General features: G+C 47.2%; 1 long non-coding RNA gene across 7 annotated transcripts in view; it reads left to right on the plus strand.

The window, feature by feature from the left end:
• The window catches only part of LOC138850050 (uncharacterized), a 111118-nt gene extending 87993 nt beyond the window's left edge, over positions 1-23125 (plus strand). For 3 of the 7 annotated variants that reach the window (XR_016235289.1, XR_016235282.1, XR_016235287.1), the window contains one exon: positions 22473-23125. This is a non-coding gene — a long non-coding RNA (uncharacterized LOC138850050). Of the gene's footprint in view, positions 1-6357; positions 6779-13351; positions 13373-22472 lie in introns of those variants that run through there. The other 4 variants (XR_016235291.1, XR_016235284.1, XR_016235296.1 and 1 more) reach the window with 4 other exon arrangements.
• Positions 23126-23409: the final 284 nt, after the last annotated feature.

Here is a 23409-nt window from a genome sequence, read left to right on the forward strand (position 1 = left end):
ATAGAATAGAAACCAGGTGAATTCTGCAGCATGTCTTGATGGCCTCAGGTTTAAGAATAAAATAACCGCCGTGACCACCTACCGAATTCCAGCTTTGACCATCAAAACCAGACAGTGTTGTAAGCAAGGCCACTGGCCTGTCTGGGCTGGATTCCTTTCGTGATATGTGGGTGTTTTCTAAGCAGGCGAAGGCCCAGATTTAGGAAATGAATGAAAAACTTCTAATCTCATCAGGAGAAATTTTCTCACCGTTGGGAGGTCCTTGGCTGCAGCTGTGGGTCACATGGAAAGTTGTCCAACAGCGAGTGAATCTGCTTATTGAGTCTGTGTCAGCCATCAAGTTGTGGGCTGTGTGGTTCTTCAGCTCTTGACAGGAGCCACCCGCTCAAGTCAGATCAGAGAGAATCTCCTTCCCTGGCGCAGAGAGCCAGGGCGATTTTTGTTTCATGTTGGAGAAGCAATTGGTCATGTCAAATCCCAGGTCTTCAGCTTCGACTCTAACTCGCGATAAAAATGTGGATTTGAAAGCAGCAGCAACTGAAAGGGCTTCTAATTTTATGTTTCGGAAGAGAAAACTGCTCCTTTGGACAAAAACTAGAGGATTGACAATTGCGCCCTACCACTGTCTGTTGGAGAGTTGGAGTTTTTATGGGCATTCACACCTGCAGAGCTCACCAGACCCAGGAAGAGTCTCTGTGCACACAACTACTTGCTTGTGGATGGATGTGGTTATTTGCTGATGGTGTTGAGCAAGGAAAATTCTCTGTGAGTGTTGTGGCCCTTCACTGTTCAATGCGAATCTAGCTGTGTTTTCAGGTTTCTTAGGTGAAAGGAACAAAACAGACTGTACCCTCGCAGCCGAGGGAGGTCGGGATATTTCACCGTCTGTGTCTTCCTTGCCTTAGTGTTGTGTGCAGGAGTCGCTGATGGTAAATGCCAGCATGGCTAGGACAGTTGGAGTTGACGTCGTAGAATGAGTCATTTAGAAGCTGTCCTTTCTGGGAGAGGTGTAACTTGGGATGTTTTGTCTCACCCTTGTATCCTGTACATTTGGCACTGTCAAATCTTTGCCTCAAATAGGCTGGAAGCACATGATTGCTACGTTTGGTTTTTCTGTTACTTTTTAGTTGGCTCTCATGACCATTAGATTAATCAGTCACAGTAGTCACTTTTTGGGGATAAAGTACAGCGTTTTGAGGTGTGACATCACCTTGTAACTGAACTTCCTGGTCGTCTGATGAGGAAGGTGGAGGAGGTAGCCATACCCCCGTCCAGTGTGCAAGGAAACCAAGGCCCTGTGTGAATTTCCTAAGTGCCAAAGGGAGCTTAGGCATAATTCTTCATCTCTGATTTCAGACACTCTGCCCGCCATGTCACTGGCATTCAGGCGCACTCACCTAAAGGCAGCAGACTGACCCAAAGAGACGCAGCTCCTTGCCCAGGGGAGCAGTAGGCTTGGATGTGGACTGGGAGCCCAGAAGGGGCCTCCACAGCCAGGAATGGCATGGAGACTGCCCAGGAGGCTTCTCGCAGACGCAGGAGGGCTGCCAGGTGCAACCCACAATGACTCCATTTCAGAGGACCTGAGAGTCCCAGCAGGCCTACCTGGTGCTGCCCATGATGCTGCCACACATCCACACACAGGGGCTCTGCTGCTGTCATGGGGGAGTCTTCAGGCAGTTTGCTAGCTTTTCCTGTCCATCAAACCAACCCCCCATGAAGGAGTCGGCAGTCCATGTAGGATGGCAGATTCTTGCAGATCTTTGCTGATTGTGCGACTTAGATGAAGTGTGAGCTCAGATCATGGGTGGACAACTCTGTGCTGTGTTTGCAGATTTTTCCCATGGCTCATGATTTCCTACCCAATATCCTCTGTCCCCACCTTCTTCATCATTGAACCTTGTTTGACAGAGCAGTGGCAGGGTACAGGGAAAACCCCATGCCCCACACTCTGCCTTCCAGCTGTGTCTGGCTGTGCTGAGTGTGTTTGGATCAGTGAAAGGTTATCAGAAATGTTAGGTGGGATTTGGGGATGGTTTCTTTAAGAAGTAGCTTGACTTCCCTTCTTGCCATCTCCTGTGTCAGTGATGGCTGGAGATAAGGAAACTATCTTGGCAGCGTAATGGTAGGGCAGCATCCCAGGAATCTATTCCTAGGAGACACCTGTCGAGCAGTCCTGGGACAGTCTGAGGGCACTGACTTCCAGACCTGTCTTCAGGAGGAGAGACGTAGGAACTTGTGTCTTCTCTAAGCCAGTGTCCTTGGAGCAGAGAGTAAAATCACTGCTTCAAGTCTGCACAGGCACTCGAGAGTCTATAAATAACATCAGGGTGTATTTAATGCACTCAGCTTTTTTTTTATTACAGAGGGTTTACAGCTCACTCAAAAGTAGGCAGAGCAATTTAGTTACCCCAGCTCATCACTCAGTCTCAGCAACATCAAGTCCATGGTTAACCTGAACTCCTCTATACTTCCCTCTCTGGCTTCCTCATGACTTTTTAAATAAACTGATAGAAAGGTTGCAAAGAGAGCAGAGAGATCTTCATGTAACCTTTATCCAGTTTCCCCTACAGGTACTGTCTTTTCATGCGTTTGCTAAAAATGAATAAATTAATACTGATATGAACTATTAATGAAATAGAGACTTTATTCTTTCTCCACCCATTTTTCCACTAATAGTCTCTCTCTGCTCTAGAATGCAACTCAAGCCACCAAATGACTTTGCAGTGTATTCAATGTAGCAAGACAGTTCCCTCTGTAAATGTTGTAATATCCACCTCTGAAAGACAAAGACTTTTTTTTTAAGTTAAAGGCAGAGAGAGAGGTCCTCCATTCTCTGTTTGACCCCCCAAATGGCTTTACCAGCCTGGGCTAGGCCAGGCCAAAGTCAGGAGTTTCTTGGAGATTTCCATGAGGGTATAGGGGCCCAAGGATTAAGGCTGTCTTCTGCTGCTTTCCCAGGCATGTTAGCAGGGAGCTGGTTTGGAAGTGGAGCAGCGGGGACTCCAGCTGGTGCCCATGTGGGATGGTGGTGCTACAAGCAGAGACTTAACTTATTATGCTGCAGTATTGACCCCCAAAGCTCCTCAAGACTCTTTTTTTGTTGTTGTTGTTAAGGTAGAGGCAGAGGGAGAAAGGTCTTCCATCTGCTAGTTCACTCCCTAGATGGCCGCAACAGCTGGAGCTGATCTGGAGCCAGGAGCTTCTTCCAGGTCTCCCACTCAGGTGCAGGGGCCCAAGGACTTGGACCATCTTCTACTGCTTTCCCAGGCCATAGCAGAGAGCTGGATCGGAAGTGGAGCAGCTAAGATTCAAACTGGTGCCCATGTGGGATGCTGGCAATGTAGGTGGTAACTTTATCCACTATGACACAGCGCCAGCCCCTGTCCTCCTTTCTTTCTTCCTTCCTTCCTTCCTTCCTTCCTTCCTTCCTTCCTTCCTTCCTTTCTTTCTTTCTTTCTTTTATTTATTTATTTATTTATTTATTTTGACAGGCAGAGTGGACCGTGAGAGAGAGAGACAGAGAGAAAGGTCTTCCTTTTGCCGTTGGTTCACCCTCCAATGGCTGCCGTGGCTGGCGCGCTGCAGCCGGCTCATCGCGCTGATCTGATGGCAGGAGCCAGGTGCTTCTCCTGGTCTCCCATGCGGGTGCAGGGCCCAAGCACTTGGGCCATCCTCCACTGCACTCCCTGGCCACAGCAGAGAGCTGGCCTGGAAGAGGGGCAACCGGGACAGAATCCGGTGCCCCAACCGGGACTAGAACCCGGTGTGCCAGCGCCGCAAGGCAGAGGATTAGCCTAGTGAGCCGCGGCACTGGCTCCTTCTTTCTTTCTTTCATTCTTTTTTTTTTTTTTTTGTGCTGATTCATTCTTTTTTTTTTTTTAAGATTTATTTATTTATTTGAAATTAAGAGTTACACAGAAGAAAGAGAAGGAGAGGCAGAGAGAGCGAGCGAGTGAGCACGTGCAAGGTCTTCCATCTGCTGGTTCACTCCCCATTTGGCCACAACAGCTGGAGCTGTGCCAATCTGAAGCCAGAATTTTCTTCCCAGTCTCCGACGTGGATGCAGGGGCCCATGACTTGGTCTATATTCCACTGCTTTCCCATCCCATAGCAGAGAGCCAGATAGGAGATAGAGCAGCTGGGACTTGAACCAGCACCTACATAGGATGCTGGCACTACAGGTGGCAGTTTTACCCACTATGCCACAGAGTAGGACCTCCATCCTGTTGATAAAACCATTTTCTCCCCTAATTTTAGATACACAAAGGGCCCAAGCAGGAGGATTAGTTTGTTTTGAATTTCTTTTTATATAGGTTTGTGCTTCCCTTTCCTCCATGTTTGCAACTTACTTGGTTAAGAAATGGAGTTGTGGGGTCAGCACAGTGGTGCAGCAAGTTAAAGTCCCAGCCTGAAGTGCTGGCATACCGTATGAGCACTAGTTCAAGTCCTGGCTGCTCCACTTCCAATCTAGCTCCTTGCTAATGTGCCTGGAAAAACAGTGGAGGATGGGCTAAGTCCTTGGGCCCCTGTACCCACGTGGGGGACCCAGAGGAAGCTCGAGGCTCCTGGCTTCAGATAAAGCAGCTCTGGCCATTTGAGGAGTGAACCAGCTGATGGAAGACCTCTTTCACTCTCTGTCTCTACCTCTTTCTGTAACTCTTTCAAATAAATAAAATAAATCTGTAAAAAAATAAAAACCCAATGGAGCTGTTAGGTATCGTCTAGTGCGTGTTACTCTGATCACATCCTCGAGAGGTCATTTTCCTTGTTCCTCTACCTTTGCATTTCCTGTCAGCTGGCCCTGGAGCTTGATCGGATTCATACATTCATTTCATTAGCTTTGGCAAGAATAGGGAGGGGTGGTTTCTTTGAGCAAAAGTCACAGATTGTTTCTTGTTCTTCTTGCAATGTTTGTGGCCATTGATATCTTTTGTTACAGATGTTGCATTGAATTCTCACATGGCTTCTTCCTTTAAAAGTTGGATCTATGATGAGCATAGAGTTGGTCCTTTGTTTATAAAGTCATACTAAAAATCATCCATAATGAAGGTGATGGGAGAGGGAATGGGAGGTGGGATGCGAGTGGGGTGGGGGATGTGGGGGAAAGATCCATTATATTCCTAAAGTTGTATCTATGTAAAAATGCATTCATGATGTAAAAAAAATGGAAAAAAGTTGGGATACTTTTGTAAAGAAAATGTTTCCTCACTTACTGTTTGTTTTTTTGTGGCGTACATTATAGGGAAGGCAAGATACATGTTGATTGCTCAATCTTATTTCCCACTTTCAAGAACAATGGACCTCTTATTAGCGTCCTCCAGTGTTGACCAATTAATGTCGACGTTGTGTTTCTGATGTGACGGAGCTAAGTGCTTGTGATTAGAGGGATTAGGTGTCCCTGAAGTTTGTGGTTTGAGACACCAAACAGCAAGACATGGAGGACTGAAATGTGGGAGGTGTATGGACGGTCTTCAAAAAGTTCATGAAAACCGTGTATTGTGAAAAACCTGGTCAAGGCTTTCTAAATGTGTTGTGCCAAAAGAAACATCTTTGAAGTTTTCCAGTAATTTTGAAGTCCCCTGGTGTATACAGTGTCATGAAACATAGCACAGTGGAAAATGAAGCAGTAGCTTTCTCAGCCAAAAGAGGACTGAGTAGAAGGTGGGAAGGCGGAGAAAGGTAGAGAACAAACTAGAACCAAAATGGTGGGTGAGCCCTGGGGAATGGAGTGAGAGGTAAGGAGGATGGAGAGGAAGAGGCAGAGGAGGGAGTAGCCTGACATCCTAGCTGGGATCCAAGAGCTGGGGACTGTGTGTCTCCCCTCCCAGGGTGCAGGAGCAGAAGCTGTGGCCTCTTACAGGCAGTGCAAAACCAGTGTGATACTGTAGCAGCTGTTGGTGCAGTGACAGTGGCACCGAGACACCTAGGCAGGCAGGCCGCGGACAGCCTCCTGGTGGCCCCAGAACACGCAGAGAACGTGCAATGCACTCTCGGGTCCCAGCTGCGACTTCGACGTGCCGAGAGGGTGACAGGGCTGAAGAGGTCTCAGGATTGGATGATCATCACAGAGTTCCAGGAATACGAGGTGGAGGGAGCCTCACGTACAAGTCCCTGTACGTGAGCAGAGGCTGGTGGGAAGAGGGTGGCATGACACCCCCAAAGTGGCAATTAGATGGCTCAGCCCCAGTGAGAAGGACTGGCAATAGTGCAGCCTTGAATTCCATCAGCTCTTACCCTGAAGGGAGTCAACTCTTTCTATTTCATTCTTTCTCTTTCTCCTTCCACCCTCCCTCCCTCCCCTCTTCCTTTCTCAGAATTGATATAAACTTAGCTCAGTTGATTCTGTTTTCGCAGATCGGCAGAAAAATTGTATCTTCCAAATCAAGGTTGCGTTCTGGCACACTGACTTCAGCTGAACTGATGTGAAGAAAGTGCGGTTACTGTGTGTTCATCACTGCACGCAAGCATGGAAGTGGCTCAGTGTTTGATAGAAAAGGCGTCACAGGGAGCGAGTGAGCTCGGTAGCTGTTCCCTAGGCGAGTGGGAAGCAGAGGGACTGGCTTTCCAGCATCACGCCCTTGGCTGGGACTGGAAGATGGACTCTGAGGGGCTCCCCTTTGGGGTTGTGGCGGCTCCTCCTCTCGGGAGCTTGCATGAAACACATCACAACATCAGCGAGACTGCACTTTGGTGGTGAAGCAGTATCAATCCATAGACTTCTGGACTTGGCGAGCTCTTGATTATGTAAATCAAGATTGCACCTCAAATCATGCCTCTGTAAATCCTTTGTGTGTGTGGGCGGGGGGTGGGGGGAGGGTGGGAGAGGGGGAAGAGGGAGAGGGAGAGCAAAGCTTTGTGACTTAGAAGGACTGTAAAACACAGCTTTCCTTTGCTATCATTTTAGTAATCCCCTGGTATGAAGGTGAGTTATGCATGTCCCTTCTGGGCAGCTATGGAGGGGCAGAGGACTGAGCTAACACGACCAAGATTCGTGATTCTCAGTAGGTACCACCTGAGTCACCCTAAGTCTTGTTTATAAGCAGAGTTTTGGTGTAGATGTGTCTAAAAGCTTGATAGGTCAGTAACAAATGCATGGGGAAGGAGATACTACTTTTACTGGGTTTTCTTTCAGATTCACAATTGAGAAGAGTTATTTAGATTAGGTACTGGCCCATGAGCTATGTTAATATGAAACCATGTTAAAATCCTGAAATCAACCATCAACCTAACAACCATTCATTGTGTCTAGTTTGACCAGGTTACTAGTCTGGAATATCGTCAGTTTGGCTTCCTCCTTCCAGAAGAAGGGGTCATGCTTTGAACTTGGAATATTTTGGGGTTGTAACAAGGCTTAAATGTGAATTTTGTTTCTATTTTCCTCTCTGCCTGTGTCTCTCGCCCTCTCTCCTACCCTCCTGGTTGTAATTTCAGCAGCCCTACGTTCTCAACATCAAACAGAGGTTAAGGACCGTGTTATTTAAACAAGATGAGTGCATTCGATAATGACCGAGTAAGGAAAGTGGAGGAGGAAGAAAGCAGGGGCGGACGGCAACTCCCAACAGCAGGGCAAGGGGAAAAATGTCTCACCAGTGCCACATTCATAGGTCCACTCTGTAAAAATACTGCTGTCATAACATTATAATTCATCTCCTTAAATTTTTATGTTTCCCACTTTGGAAAACAACTATGTCTAGTATATAATTTTACCCTTTTATTATGACATTTGAGAAAGTAGCCAAGACTGGTTAGGTTTAATTACCCCCATCAAGTTATTTTAGATGTCAGTTTCTACAAGTCATTCACGAAGGGGCAGATGGTAGAAGCCTGTTATTCCAGAATGGCCAGGCTCAGGGAGAGCTAGAGAAAAACAGTGACTCTCTTCTTGGATGTTTGTGGTGTTGAGAAAACATACCCTGAATGTTTGCTTTGGTGATCTCATTGTATGATTTTAGAAGAGCCATCAGCTGATGTGTTTTGTCTGTCTCTTTAAATACTCTTAAGAATGTGGCCCAACTGCATGTTTTGAATCAGAGATAATCAAATAATGAGAGCTGTAGTTGTTTTGAATTTGCCATTTGCTGCTGTTAGTTTCTTCATGGTACTGTCTTGAACTTGGGTTTGAAATGTTAATGTATTCTGATTCCATGACCTCATCTGCATGTGGCAGATGGAGAAATGGAATTTGTACTCTTTGAAAATCTGCATTCCTCAGTGTTCTAAGTTTAGGTAATGATACATCTCTGGACTGTGTCTGTGTTCAGAATGTACTGCATTTGGTCATCTCTGGTCACTAGCACAAACCTTTAATTACTGCCTAAATATAGACACGTATTTTTTTTTTTTTATAAAAGGACATCTTGTGAGTAAAGAATAAAATAAGCACACATACTGAATGGTCTGAGAATGAAACACAAAAATGTATAAAAGTAAGAAAAATTATTCTTTGGGCCATTTAAAATAATGTTGCATACATAAAATAATTAGATTTACCTAAGTTTTTGGTACCATACTGAATAGGATGTGAATGTTCTGAGATTTTACCCTGCTTTCAGACTAGCAAGTTATCCTGCCAAAATTTCATGGATGTTGGCAGAAAACATGAGACTCCCTAGTCGGGGACAAAGAACTATTTGTTATTCACAGCAAAAGCAGTAGGGAGAGGAGCAGCATTTAGCCCGGTTTTCCCAGCCTCAGTCAATTCCTGTTGGGCTACAGAGGGCAGGATGGGTCATGCTGGTCCTCACAGTGGGCTCTGTTACAGGAGTGTGCCACGATGTGGGTATCAGTGTCTGTGTCTTCCGGAGGCCCATGTGTTCAAGACTTGTTCCTGAGGGTGGCGCTATTTGAACTGGTGGAACTTGTAGGAGGTGGGACCCAATGAGGGGTCCTTAGGTCCCTGGAGTGTGCCCTTGGAAGGTAGTTCTTGCATGAATGCTGGAGTTCTCCTGAGCAGGTTGTTGGAACAGCCTGAGTTTGCTTTTCACCCACCCGCTTTGTCTGTGCCTCCCTGCTCACCTCCACGCATGCTCTGCCATTGTCGCCTGCCGCCCTCACAGGGACCAAATCAGTGGGCCACCTCGTCTCACCTGGACCTCCAGATGGTGAAGAAAAGCTGACAGAGGAAAACCGCGTTGAGGGAGTCTGAACCTTAGGCAATAGTCTGTGACTTGGTCCTTGAGAGTTTGTCTTGCTGTTGGAAAGCTGGCCAATAAACAGCTATATCATGTTGTCTTAGGAGGGAAGCACTGTCTCCATCCTTCAAGCCTTTTATCATATGAACACCCTTCAAAATATGCTTTAGGGAAAAGGCAGGTCAGTGAGCCCACCCACCCCCAACATGCGCAGAAACGGCTGGACCCAAGGACGATCACCTCCCAATAGATGCAGTATATAGAAATGTAAGCTTCTGTATTCCTCTGTAATAAAATGAGCTTAACTTTAGAATCTCCATTTAAAAAAAATATGCAAAATTTAGATTTGTCGAGGTAAACTGAGTCACTTAGAACTTCACATATTTCTATTTGCTATGCGTTGTAGTTAATTTGGGATTTTCCTACTGTTTTTCTGTGGTCTTCTTGAGTAAAAATGTGGTAGCATTTAGTACTTAGACCTTCTATGTAATATTCTGTGTCAAGTAACTCATTTAATCTTGTGGGCAGACAGTATACCACCCTGACTGTAGCTTGTAGAGACTGAAATACGGGGAAGTTAGAGTGCCGCAAGTTCTGGAAGCAGCAGAGCTGGGATTCTGAACGGGGAATGTGCCAGGATACGTGTTTGCAGCCTGTACTATCTTAGCTCTCCGCTTTCTGTGTTCTCTGGGCTCTCTGTGTCCTGGTGGCTTATGTATCAGCTGCACATTTTACACTTACTGAATCTGTCGTCTCTTTTTTCTACTGTGATGGCTTCTTCTACTTGGTCTTACAGAGCCGTCTGTGTCTCCATGCGCTCAGCCACTGGGCTCTCATGGAACTTTTTACGTACTTCTGTGCCATACGAGCTTGTCTCGGGGAATGGAGAGCTCGGTGCTGACGCATGCGAAGTGGCTCTGTGGGGTCTGTTTGGAGACCATGCACTCAAACTGCCTCTCACTCAGTGCTTTTCCATTACTTGGGGACCATGCCAAAACCGTGGTTTGAATCTCAGCTCCGCCACCTGCAAGCTGTGTGACCGCTGACAACTCAGAAGCTGGGAAAAGGGTCTGTAAAAAAAAAAGCTCCTCTTCTCTGGGGTTCTGGTTCAGACATGGCAGTTCTGCACCATATAGGATTTTGATCCATTAAGGACACAGGTATAGGACAGTTTCCCAGGTGCCTGTTGATATCTATATTTTTATTACATCCTCTAAGATTTTTCTACTGATAGAGCTCTTATTTAATTTCAGGTGGGAAAACGGTAGCTTCTTAGGGAATCTCCCATTCTTCCCATGGTGTGATTTCAGAAAATCCCATCATGTTTCTTGATACTAAAAAGTAAACTTCTGGGGCTGGTGCCGTGGTGCAGTAGGTTAACACCCTGGCCTGCGGCACCAACATCCCATATGGGTGCCAGTTCTAGTCCCGGCTGCTTCTCTTCCCATCCAGCTCTCTGCTGTCGCTCCCCCTCTTCGTGGAGGAATGACACAGGACCCTGCGCTGTTCTTTCGTCTGCTCGGCCCTTCCCGGGTTTGCTGCTGGTTCTTCCCGGGTTGGCTACCATCCCTTCCACCTCCGTGGAAGGGCGGTTCCCCCTGGCCACTTTCCCCACTTCCGCAGGGGAGCGGCACACCGCCGGCCAGCTCTCTCGGGGGCTGCACAGGTGTTCCCTCAGATGTTCCCCTTAGATGTTCCTGGTGCATGCCGTCTCTCTCCTCCTTTATAGTCCTCCTCTGCCAATCCCAACTCGGCTGCCCACACACCGAGTACGCTGCTCTCCTCCAATCAGGAGCAAGTCCTACAGTTTATTGGCTGAACTGGAGGCAGCTGTGTAGAAGCTGTTTTCTCCTCTCCCAGCGCCATATTGTGGGAGAGCAAATGCATAGAATAAGTCTTAATTCCAGTAACTTAGTCTAGTCCGAGTTGCTCCCCACACTCTGCTATGGCCTGGGAAAGCAGTAGAAGATGGCCCGAGTCCTTGGGCCCCTGCACACACATGGAGACCAGGAAGAAGCTTCTGGCTCCTGGCTTTGGATAGGTGCAGTGTTGGAAGTCCTTTCTCTCTGTCTCCCCCTCTCACTGTCTGTAACTGCCTCTCAAATAAGTAAATAAGATCTTCAAAAAAAAAACTTTTAGGGGCTGGCATCTTGGAACTAAAGGTTAAGCCGCTCCTTATAACAACAGCACTTTATATTCAAGTGCCCCTTCTAGTCCCAGCTGCTCTGTTTCCAATCCAGCTTCCTGCTAATGCACCTGGAAAGGCAGTGGGGGATGACCCAAGTACTTGGTCCCCTGCCACAAGTGTGGGAGACCCAGACGGAGTGCCTGGCTTTGGCCTGGCCCAGGCCTGCTTGGTGTAGCTATCTGCGGGGTGAGTCAGTGGATGAAGACACCTTTGTCTCTCTCTCTCTGTCTTCCTGCTTTTCAAATAAATCTTTAAAAAACAAACAGTAACTACCCCACCACCACCAAAGCCATAAACTTTTAAAATGAAGAAATCTCTTTCTCAATTACTTTGCCTTTGGAATTCACTGTTGTAGCTTTCTAGACGGTCTCTGTTAGGTATTTGTATAGTACCTCCAGCCACTGAGGTAATGAGGTCACAGACTAAATAGGTAGAGAGCTGCTGGCCACAAATAAGAGGTGGGAGAGAAAAATCACCAGCCATCATTTCCAAATTTGTCACTTAATTTCCATAAATGTTTCAGACTGCTTGTGCTGAAGAAAAGGCGTGTAGGTGACCATGTCAATTAAAAGCTTGTCTTCAGTTCTCATGTCCATTGGAACTTGGCAAGTTTAGGAAAATCACTCTATGCCAGTGGCTCTGTTTGGTTTGTCTGGTTTTTCCCTGAAAGCAGGGTTTGACTAGCTTGAAACGAGGGAGGCAGGTTGGGCACTTGCCAGAGTTGTGAAACTTGGGAGGTAACCAAATTCACAAATCAAGATAAATCATGTTTAGATGTAATATTTAAAAAAATTAATGCAAAAAAAATCATGGTGTGCAAAATATCAGCACTTTAGCTAAGCATACACAGGTGTTACTGATTGCTCCCTTTCCCTCTGGCTGCAAGGTGGCTGGCCACGTCAGTATCAGTGACCTTGGGCCACAACCATGCTTGTCCCTGGGGTTAGGCCCCTGAGAGAGTTCTCACCATGTGCAGCAGCAGGGGTGGCCATGAGAAAGTCTCCAAACACTGACAGTTGAGTGCAGGAAGTCCCTTTTCTTCTCGTTCTTTCTACAACTTGATTAGTTTCTATTCTATTTCTGCTTGAAACGTGTGTCTGCTTTGTTATTCTCTGTGTGCTATGAGATTGAAGCAATTAAAGGTGTTTTCTTAGGACGATTTCTGTTTTATTACTTCCTAGCGTATGTAAATTCTTTCCTCCTTTTCACTGGCAATAGAAAAAAAATTGCCTGCCTTTAAAGAGAGAATGATATTTTCATGACTGTCTCTCCCAGCTGGCAAACGAACAGTTAATTGCATTTTTATGCCAATAGCCAGTGTGGCAGGTAACTCTTGGGCCAGTTATGTTGACATTCTACTGTTGGTGCCCAGCCGAAACCAACCTCTGTGTAAACTAGAAGTGTGCTTTTAAAACTCGAGGTCTCATCATTTCTTTCTTAAGCTTGGGCCAGCAAAGCGTGTTGGAGAAGATGTTTGGGTTGGGTCAGAGTCACGCCAGGGAGGCCAGAACGAAGCCGCACTGGCATCATCGGTAGGAGATCACATTTACTCTTCTGTGACTTTAACCCCAGGGACTAATTCATAGGGCGCCTGGAGATGGGTTGTGGGGGAGAGGGGACAGAAGAGGATCGTTCAACTGGGTAGCCAGATCTTGGGATGACCCTCTTGATCCTAAGGGTCTCAGACTCCCAGTCTGACAGACAGCTGGGTGGCTAGAGGCTCCTCCCACCTCCGAGTTGTCATAACAGCCTTTTTATCCCAGCATCACGGGGGACTGCTTTGAACAGCATAGGGATCGATGGCATTTTGCACAGCCCGAGGAAGGGGAGGTGGGGGAGGAGGATCTGTTTGCTGTGCAGGCAGTTTCCGTGGTTTCTGCAGGAGTCTGCCTCCCCCCTGCAAACCTGCTGCTGTCCCACAGGCTACCCACACGCTGGCTCCCTACCCTTACCCCTACCCCTCGCCCTGCCTGGCCTCCAGGCTTCCTTGCTGCTGAGTGTGCTGCTCCGTCTTTTGCACCTCTCCCAGGCAGAAGTAGCAAAAGCAGCAGGAAATGGCAAAGGAGCACAAGCCTGTGCTGTTTCTGGAACACGGGAGGCTCGTGTCCACACGCTGGAGGCAGAGATTAGGCCTGAAGGAAAACAGTTCCCCACAGCACTCTTTGTCTGCTTTCCAAAGCACACAGAACTGGATTAACTTAAAATGCAGGCACCGGGATGCCTGACTTGTAGATGACCCTGCCAAGGTGAGAAGATGGAGGGCCCCTCGCGGTGCAGAGAGCCCTGGTTCTTGCTCCCTTCTCGACGCTCACCTCCACCGGGGCACACGGAACCGTGACTCCGTCCACCGGGTAGATGTGAACGCTTCTGCTCTTTGAGGGTCTGCATCCTCCTCCTGTTCTCCCACTCATCAGAGCATTGCAGGGTGTGGCGGAGGATGGGATTTTATGAATAGACACTTCAGCTGGTCCTTTTTTTTTTTTTTTTTTTGCAAAGTGCAGTATTTGCACTTCGGGCAGACACAAAAATATCTTTGCTAGCTAATTCACACCCTCCTGGGACCTTGGCTTAGGAACACTGTGAATTCACACAGCCACGTGATAATTGGGTGTGTTACGTGTGTATTCCAGTACCGCTTTGAGAGGGCATTGAAACGCCAGATGCAGACAGCTCTTGTTACCCTTTTGGTGAAAATAGAGGCGTCTACTTAATGAAGGATGGGGCACCTGGTGCGGGTGCTTGCCTCCAGCTGCTGAGAACGGATGACAGTTTTTATTGGACTTTCTGGAATTCTGTGGGCTGTGGGCTGGCAGATGGAGCCACGTGAGTTTTATTCAAGGTTTGGGTGGGTTTTCCCTTTCTAAATCGTGCAGCAGCACAAAGAGCAATTGCAAAGTCTCCCAATGAAAATCTGTGTGACCCTCAGCAAATGCATCACAAAGGCGTCCTGAGAAAATTACAGGAAATTCACTGAGCGGGCCTGGCCTGGTCACGTGGTCTTCATCTGCTCAGGGTTTGCCTCTTGGCTTTTTTTTTTTTTTTTTCTGGGAAGAGATTGATATTCATCGGATGACGCTTGCTAGAGCAATAGGTTGGAAAGAAATCTGCTTCCTTTCCTGTATTTTAAGAATGTTCCTTTTTGGCAGCACCTAATCGCTTAAAAATGATCTTGCTTTCAGATAGCTACAAATTCATCACTCAGTGCTTTTTGTATGAATGCGGGGCTGATGGGTCGAGATCTCTGGGATGGGATTGCAGGTTTCTCATTACCATAAATCCTGCGTCACATCAGCAGTGTGATGGGAGCATTTTGATAGATACCATAAACTCATTAATCACCACTCTCTTAAACTAAGTACCCCAGAACGAAGTTGGGCTGTTCCGCATTCCAGTGTTTGTGAATACCTCCCCTTTGAAAAGCACCGTGCTTGATCAGTTCATGCTGTTGAGGGTAGTTTGAGTTAACTGCGTGAACAGAGACCGTGTGTCAGGGGGAGAGGGAGGGGGAGAGGGAGGGAGAGAGGGAAAGGAGGACAGAAGATGAAATTCTGTCTCCTATCCAAACACGGGCTGGATTGCATGCTAGCATTAATGTCCTCGTCCTCCGCTCAGAGGATGCTGGCACACGTCCAGTTTATTAAAACCACCATCGGGGGCTGATCTTCTCTCTGTTTGTGCCGTTCAAGGATGGATCATTGGCTCAAGCAGAGCTGTTCAGTGAGGCAGAAAAGCCCAAATGTGTTTTAGGAGAGGTTGTTGATGACAATGGCGTGAAGCAGGGGGCTGCTGTGTTTCCTATGAGCCGTCGTGACTGTTATTAAGTGAAAGGAGAAAGCCACGGTGTGCCTCAAAAACCAGCAAGCCCAAGTCTCGTGCGAGTGTTGAACCAGGCTACCGTCGTGAGCCCGTGATACCTGTAGGTGTGTGTCCCCCTGAAACCTGCCAGACTGTGCCTTCTGGAATGTGTATTCCCAAATAAAGTCATGGACCACAAGGGTTTTTTCCCTCAATGGGTTTTCCTCCTGCTTGCAGAGCTGACAGAGTAATCCAAGGGTTCAGATTTTTTTTCTGGCACACATTTAATGCTTAAAAGGAAGTTTATCTGTTCCCACATTCCTTGCCAATAGATGGGTGTTTATACAAGAAAAATAATGCATGCCCGGAATTATATGTCACTGTAAGGAAGCTGCTGTGTTTCTTTTGTCGCTGAAAATAATTTAATTTAGCCAGCAGTTTGCAGGGTTAAAAGTTCTGAGCATCCAAAGGGCAGTGACAAATGTCAGAGAAACACTGGAAGGCCGGTCCAAGCAGCAGGGCCAGCCCCGGGCAGAATGGACTGGGAAGTGTGCTTTGTTTCCAGATAGCATTTCGTAAATCCCCATCTTTGATAATGACACAGTATATTGAATGGTAGCTGTGACTGAATGGTTGTTGAACTTTTAAGATACGATTCAGCACAGCGCTGTGTGAACAGAACACAATAACATTAAACACCAGATGGTATTTCAAAGCCCATCAGATACACAGATTCCTTTTCTTCTTAACAAAAGATCGGCAAGTCTCAAAAAAAGAAAGGAAGAAAGAAAGGAGAAAAAGCCCATTAAGATAAATGGGCTGATTTGGTTTTGTCTTGCTTCACTATTACAGGGAAGCCATATGAATGGGTCAAATTACAAACTAGACTCCAGATCAAAGAGTAGCTGCTGCCGAGGTGGGTCCCACTGATCTGAACTGTGTCAGCCACAGCAGCGTGAAACCCTAAACTGCGGGCCAAGAAAACACGTCTCTCTCACATTGAGACTTGATCACACCAATTAACCAACGCATCGCCTCTTTGCCCTCAAAGGAAACCCGAGAGAGTTTGGTTGGTCAGGCTTAAGAGGACAGACGGGAGAAAATGAGATTGCAGTCACACAGCATGCAGAGTTGGGTGCACGGTCACAATTAACTGCCTCCCTCCTCCCCAGAGAGTCTCCCGAGAGCCGTGGCCCCTCCTGCAGCTATGGTGAATAGCAAGGTGAATGAAACACGGTACTTGGACGCGGGACGCTGGAGAACACTGGATTGAGAGTTTGGGTAGCTCTGAACTGTGAATGTTGGGCTAGAAGGGAGGGTACTGGTGAGTTTTATGGATCAAATTGGCTGGGCCACAGTGCCTGGATATTTTGTCAAAGCTTTTTTTGTTCCTAAATAGCATGCATAAACTTTAAGCTTTCTTTGTTTATTTCAAAGACAGAGTGACAGAGAGCGAGAGAGAGAGAGAGAGTAAGTGAGTGGGGGCCAGGTGAAGCCACGAGCTTAAAAGTATATATGCATCTCCCACGTGGCTGGCAGGGACCCAAGATCCTGGGCGGTCATCGGATGTCTTCCCAGGAGCATTAGCAGGGTGCTAGATTGGAAACCAAGTACTTGGCAAACAGCAACTGAACCTATTGTGCTACTATGCCTCCTCCATCCTGGATACTTCCATGAAGGGGTGTGTGTGTGTGTGTGTGTGTGTGTGTGTGTTTGTGTGTATGCAGATTTTATTTGTTTATTTGAAAGGCAAAGTTAGGGATACAGAGAGAGAGGGATAAAGAAATGCATCTGCTGGTTCATTTGCCCAATGGCCTCAAAGGCCAGGACTGGGCTAGGCTGAAGCCGGCAGCCTGGGACCACATCTGAGTCTCCTGTGTGGGTGGCAGTGGCCCACGTATTCGAGCCATCCTCTGCTGCTTTCCCAGGCGCATCTGCAGGGAGTTGGGTGGGGAGTGGAGCAGCTGAGACTTGAACTGGGCCTGTATGGTTTGCCAGCATCACAGGCATCTTCGTAACCTGCTGTATCACAGTGCCAGCCCCTGAAAGTGTTCTTAAGAGCCTGTAGTCCCCAGTATTCCCGGGAAGTAGACCATCTGAGTTCTAACCCGGCCTGACCCTCTCTAACTTCTTAGAGGAGTCAAGATCACGGAGCTGTTTCGTGGGTGAGATTTCAATTGAAATCTGTGACTTAGAGAAAAGCAGGTTATGCTCCAGAATGTGGGTGAGCCTCATCCAATCAGCCAAAGAGATTAGTGGGAAAATGGAATTAAAAGATGTTTGTTTTGATGCAAAAAAAAAAAGTAAGTCTATAGCTTTGTCATAGTGTGTGTTTGCCATGAACTTTGGAAGAACTTTTATATATATGGTTCCGAAACTTCTTGGATCAAAACGAATCGACTTGCATTTTGAATGACCTTTGTGCAGCGCCCTGCTACACTGACCTCTGCTGAACAAGAAGGCAGGTTTGCAGGAGACTGCCTGTGGCCTTGGACTTCCCTCCTGCTTAGTCCATCAGATTTTGGACTCGCCAAGCCTCCTCAATCCCGTGAACTAATTATTTAAAATAAATCTCTCCTCTCTGTTTCTAAGTCTGTGTGTGTGTGCACATAGATACGCATGCTCACACATACATTACCGTGGTGTTAACTTCCTTAAGAATGTTAAGTTTCAGCTTCCTTGTTTGTAACATGGGGCACTAATACATCACCATCTGGGATTTCTTTTTTAAAATTTATATTTATTTTATTTTTAAAGATTCATTTTATTTATTTGAAAGGTAGAGTTATACACACACACACACACACACACACACAGAATCTTCCATCCGATGGTTCACTCCCCAAATGGCCGCAATGGTCGGGGCTACGCCAGGCCAAAGTCGGGAGCCAGGAGCTTCTTCCAGGTCTCCTGTGTGGATACAGGGACCAAGCACTTGGGCCATCTGCTGCTTTCCCAGGTGCATTAGCAGGGAGCTGGGTTGGAAGTAGAACATCCAGGACTCAAACCTGCTATACCACAATGGTTGCAAGAAAAACAAAGATTTTAAAAATTAGGAAAATTGTCCAGGAAGTGTAACCACAAATGACATGGGCAGATTTCTCTGTGAGAGGAGAATGCTTAAAAATCGCAGATCATCTAAAGTCAGCAGAGATGGTTCTGAGCTTACAGACGCCTCCCCATGTGGTAGATCTGTCAGAACTTTGTTTACATCAGCTTCTACTTGCAGCACTACTGATATTAGAAACTCTCCATGAAAAAACTCCGTTTTCCTTTTTTTAAGATTTTATTTATTTATTTGAGAGACAGAGTTAGAGACAGAGAGAGGTCTTCTATCCGCTGGTTCACTCTCCAGATGGCCGCAATGGCCAGAGCTGGTCTGATTCGAAGCCAAGTCTCCCAAGCAGGTGCAGCAGCCCAATTACTTGGGCCGTTTTCCACTGCTTTCCCAGGCCATAGCAGAGAGCTGGATCAGAAGAGGAGGTACGGGGACAACGATTAGTGGCCATATGGGACGCCAGAGGCAGAGATGGAGGCTTAGCCTATTACTCCATAGTGCCGGACCTGACTCTGAGAATTTTTGAGAACGTGGGCTCAGGAGGGAAGCAGTTGAAGAAACTGGGACAAGATTATCAGGCTTAAGGACAGTGAGCCAGGACATGCGCTGTTCATGAAGGAAGTTTTTCTGTTCTGCTTTTTGCTTTTTTTCTGAAAATACAATGCTACTCCACACATGAGCCATTTGTTGTAGTTACCAAATCTGGTGTGTTCATAATGAAGATACCGTTTTGAAATATCTGGGACTCTTAGGAATTCACTTATTGGAAAGCACCAAGAAATTAACAGTCAAACATTTAATTTTCATTTTATCTCAAAGGTAGAGAGAGAGTGAGAATGAGAGAGACAGATGGAGGCATATCTCCCTTTTACTGCTTCGTTTCCCAAGTGCCCACACCAGCGGAGGATGGGCCAGACTGAACCCAGTCCCCATCTCCTCTGGCTGCGGCAGGGGCCCAAGTCCCCGAGTCCTGATGTGTTGCCTCCCAGGGTGCTCATTAGCATGAGTCTGGAGTCCTGAGTCGATCTGGACCCCAGTGCTCCCCAGTGCTCTGATTTGGAGTGCAGGGTCCCTGGCCGTGTCTTCTGTACCTGCCGCCTGCCTCTAGCAGTTCTGATGGGAGGATCACTGTCTTCCCAGCACTCAGAACTTGGAAGCACTGGAGGCTTAGTTGCAGCTTGTGGGGGAGGGTGGAAGGGGTGGATGGATGCTTGCGAAGCTCAGGGCACAGCGGGTCAGCCCTACACGGAAGGGAAGGCGTAAAGAAAGAATATGGGGAAGACCAACACCGTGCTGTTGTCACCCCTGTGCCCAGGCCAGCCACATACCCTCTTCACCCGTCTTCATCCTCCTGGCCTCAGATGACCCCAGGTCTAGGATGAGGTTACCATAGGTCTTTAGTGCACTGCTGGCTGTTGTGGAGGCTCTGTGAGCTAACCTGGGCCTGTAACCGCCACATTGAAGTTATTCCAATGGAAAACACATCGTGGGTTAAAAACTGACTCATAACTTTTGAAAAAAATAGACTGATGTGCACTGGAGCTGGAAACAGATTTACTCAACAGCAAAACCAGGTCAGTTACAAAAGGATGCGCCTATGCAGCATCAGCTTCAACACCAAATCTTCTTAAGCAGCAGATTTCTTGCAAATTTACAGTGGGACTTGAGATTTTCATGAAAATATCCGTGAGGCCATATTTATTGCATAGGGAAGAGCCAACAATAAGTTGGCAGAGTGGCTTCTGGGGCCACAAGTTTTGGGTTCATGTAGTTTAATCCTTAGAGCAGCCATATGAGATAGGTATTGCCAGTCTTGTTCAGACAGAGTAAGTTGCCTGTTGAAGGTCACACAGGTGGGGCATGTCTCAAAGTCCATTCCCCCATCATGTTTATATCAGAGTTACCTTCTGTAATACAAACCTCCGTATTCTTAGTTTTTTTTTTTTCTGCCCTTTTGTGCCCAAAGGCAGGTGGATGTGCCTGTCAGTAGTGCTTAGACCTAAAACCTCACGGGATAAAGCCCAACAACCACAAGGCCAACAGCCAAGGGGCAGGCGTCTGGCTCAGTGCTTAAGTCAGAGTAGGGAAGCGTGCGTTTTGTAAAGCTCCTTGGCTTCAGGTCCTGGGAGACAGCAGGTGATGGCTCAAGTGCTCTGGTCCTGTCACCCATGAGCAAGACCCAGTGGCATTCTTGGCTTTGGATTTTGGCCTGTTCCAGCCCTGGCTGTTAGGGGCATTGGGGATGTGAACAAAGGGATGATGGCAGATCTCTCTCTATGCTTTACAAATAAAATGAAAATAAAGAAATGAACAATTTTACTTAAAAAGGGGCAGATAACCTAATGTAAAAAAATGAACAAAGAACTTTAATTCTTGAGTTTTTGTGTTTCTCCGGATAAGATATATAAAGAGTCAACAGCACGTGGAGTAATGCTTAATGGGGCTGGTATTGCAGAGCGGTGGGTTAAGCTACTGCTTGTGACACCTGTGTCCCATATCAGAGTGCAGGATCAAGTCCTGGCTACTCTGCTTTTTCCAGGTTCCTGCTAATGCCTACCCTGGGAGGCAGCAGGTGGTGGTTCAAGTACTTGGGTCCCTGCCACCCATGAGAAAGATGTAGGTGAATTTCCCGGCTTGTTGGTTCACCCTGGCCCAGTCTTGGCTGTCGGAGCCATCTGGGGAGTGAGCCAGTGGATGAAAGATCTCTGTTGGCCGGCGCCACGGCTCTAGGCTAATCCTCTGCCTAGCGGTGCTGGCACACCGGGTTCTAGTCCCGGTCGGGGCGCCGGATTCTGTCCCAGTTGCCCCTCTTCCAGGCCAGCTCTCTGCTGTGGCCAGGGAGTGCAGTGGAGGATGGCCCAAGTGCTTGGGCCCTGCACCCCATGGGAGACCAGGAGAAGTACCTGGCTCCTGCCATCAGATCAGTGCAGTGCGCTGGCCGCAGCGCGCCGGCTGCGGTGGCCATTGGAGGGTGAACCAGCGGCAAAGGAAGACCTTTCTCTCTCTCTCTCTCACTGTCCACTCTGCCTGTCAAAAAAAAAAAAAATCTGTTTTTGTCTCTTCCTTTCACTTAAAAAAAGCAATTAAAGGAAAGAAAAATAACAAGTGTTGGCGAGGGTATAGAAAAATAGCAACTCTTGGATACTGCTGACGGGGTTATAAAATGGTTTATGTGCTGTGGAAAATGGTTTGGTGGTTCTTCAAAATGCTAAACAGAATTGCCAGATGACCAGCAGTCCCACTTGGGGAAAATACACAAAACAGTGGAAACGGGTACTCAAGAACGTGCCCATACAGGTTCATAGCAGCGCTAGTCACAATAGCCAAAGGGTAGAATCAACTCAAATGTCCATTAGTGGGTGGTCTGAGGGACACACTGTGCCATAACAGTGGAGCGTGATCTAGGAAGAAGTAGTGAGAGAGGCTACAACATGGATGAAACTTGGATCCATTTCATTAAAGCAAAGCAGGCAGAGGAAAATGTCATCTATGATGGCATTTATGTAAAATATCAGGAGTAGGTAATTCCACAGACAGTACAGATGATCACTGAGCAGAGCCCAAGGGGTAGGGAATAGTGGGGAGTAACTGCTGAGTGGAGCTGGGGTTTATTTTGGGGGATGAAAATATTCTACGACTAGGTCGCTGTAGAAGGTGTGTAACGCTTAGTGTACATTAAATGCAGCCGAATCATTGGCTTCAAGATGATTGATCTTACGTCCTGTGAATGTCAGTTTAGTTTAAAACAGCCTGACGGCTTAAGTGCTGTTCCATATCCTGATGACACCAGGCTCAAGATCTGGGTAAGAATTAGGTTTCCAGATACACACGTGACCCCAGATGCAGAGTCGCAGCACATCTGATGAATTTGCCACCCCCGTGAACAGAAGAAATGTGCCCCACCCAATCATCCCCTCACTCCTGTCTGCAAACGAGCCATTGTGGCTTCCCCCACCTTCCGTGCAGGGGTAAAGCAGCCAGGAGACTTGGAGTGACCTCCTCATGACTGCACGTTCCTACCCCAACACAGCTCGCAAACAGACTGGAGCAGGCCTGTGTCTGAACACTCCCTTCATCCATTAACACTCTCTCATGGCCAAACTGCCTGATTTGTTTTCGCTGGGAGGCCGCTAGGAATGCATGAGATGCCTGCTTTTATGTTGGATGTCCGCAGGGGCTGTGGGGCCGCAGGTTTGCTGTGGGATCCAGTGGCCTAGTTTGGGGTGAATAATCAGCTTTTTAGTTAATGCTGTGTCTCTCTTTTCAGTTGCAAACAGTCTGTCTTTTTCTTCCCTAGGATTGGACACAGTGAAATGCCCCTTTCAGAAAGGTGTCAAAAACCCCCTACGACGGCTAAGGCTTACGGAGCACATCACATAGGAGCAATTCAGGAGACAAAAAGGAGCACTCTGAATCCAGGTTGACACTGTGTTCCTGTTCGGCGGCGGCACATCAGCAAACATTATAAATGGCTTGCCCCTGGAATGAATGGATTCCCAGCGAGCTCCTGGGCTGGCAGGAGGTTTAAAACGCTATTGAGTCAGGCCAGGGAGAAGGTGACTGGGGTAGAATTACGGGCAGCGAGTAATGAGAGGGTACAGGCTGCACAGACTGCTTCTCTGTGTTCACAGCCATTGGACTGAAAAGTCACTGATATTTGCCTCCAGGACTGTACTTTTATAACTTAAAACAAGCCTCTTTAAACAAATCTGCATCAGGCAATGTGTCAACACTTCATTGGTTTCAATAGAATTAGTTTTCTAAATGCTCTTTTCTGAAGCAATTTTTGTACTTGAAAATGCATTACAAGGAACATTTGCTATAACTACAGTACAGCGATATAGAATATGACAAGTAGGGTTTTAATCAGTGCAAGCTGCAACACTGAACACATTCTGCATCGATCCTCCACCTTCTACAGCGTCAATGTTAATAAACCTGGGAACTTGAGGTTATTTTCGCTGGTATTTGCTGTAAATAACGGCCATGACTTTAATTGTATTTGCCCAGGATGAACTAGGCTAACAGCCTTCCTACGATGCCCAGGCAGGTTCTGATTTAATAGCCTTATATAACTCAGAACTTTATGTACCCCATGCCAAATAAACCATAAGATCGCACTGCTCACTGAAAGCCAGCACGCCAAGGGCTGGACAGAGTGAGGGAAACCACCCATCAGCACCCTGTGGCAGCCTGGCCCAGGTCAGACTCTCAGCACAGCCAGAGGCAGCCGA

Source organism: Oryctolagus cuniculus, chromosome 6 (assembly GCF_051225735.1).
Source record: "Oryctolagus cuniculus isolate XC-2025 breed Fujian yellow rabbit chromosome 6, ASM5122573v1, whole genome shotgun sequence".
Lineage (NCBI taxonomy): Eukaryota > Metazoa > Chordata > Mammalia > Lagomorpha > Leporidae > Oryctolagus > Oryctolagus cuniculus.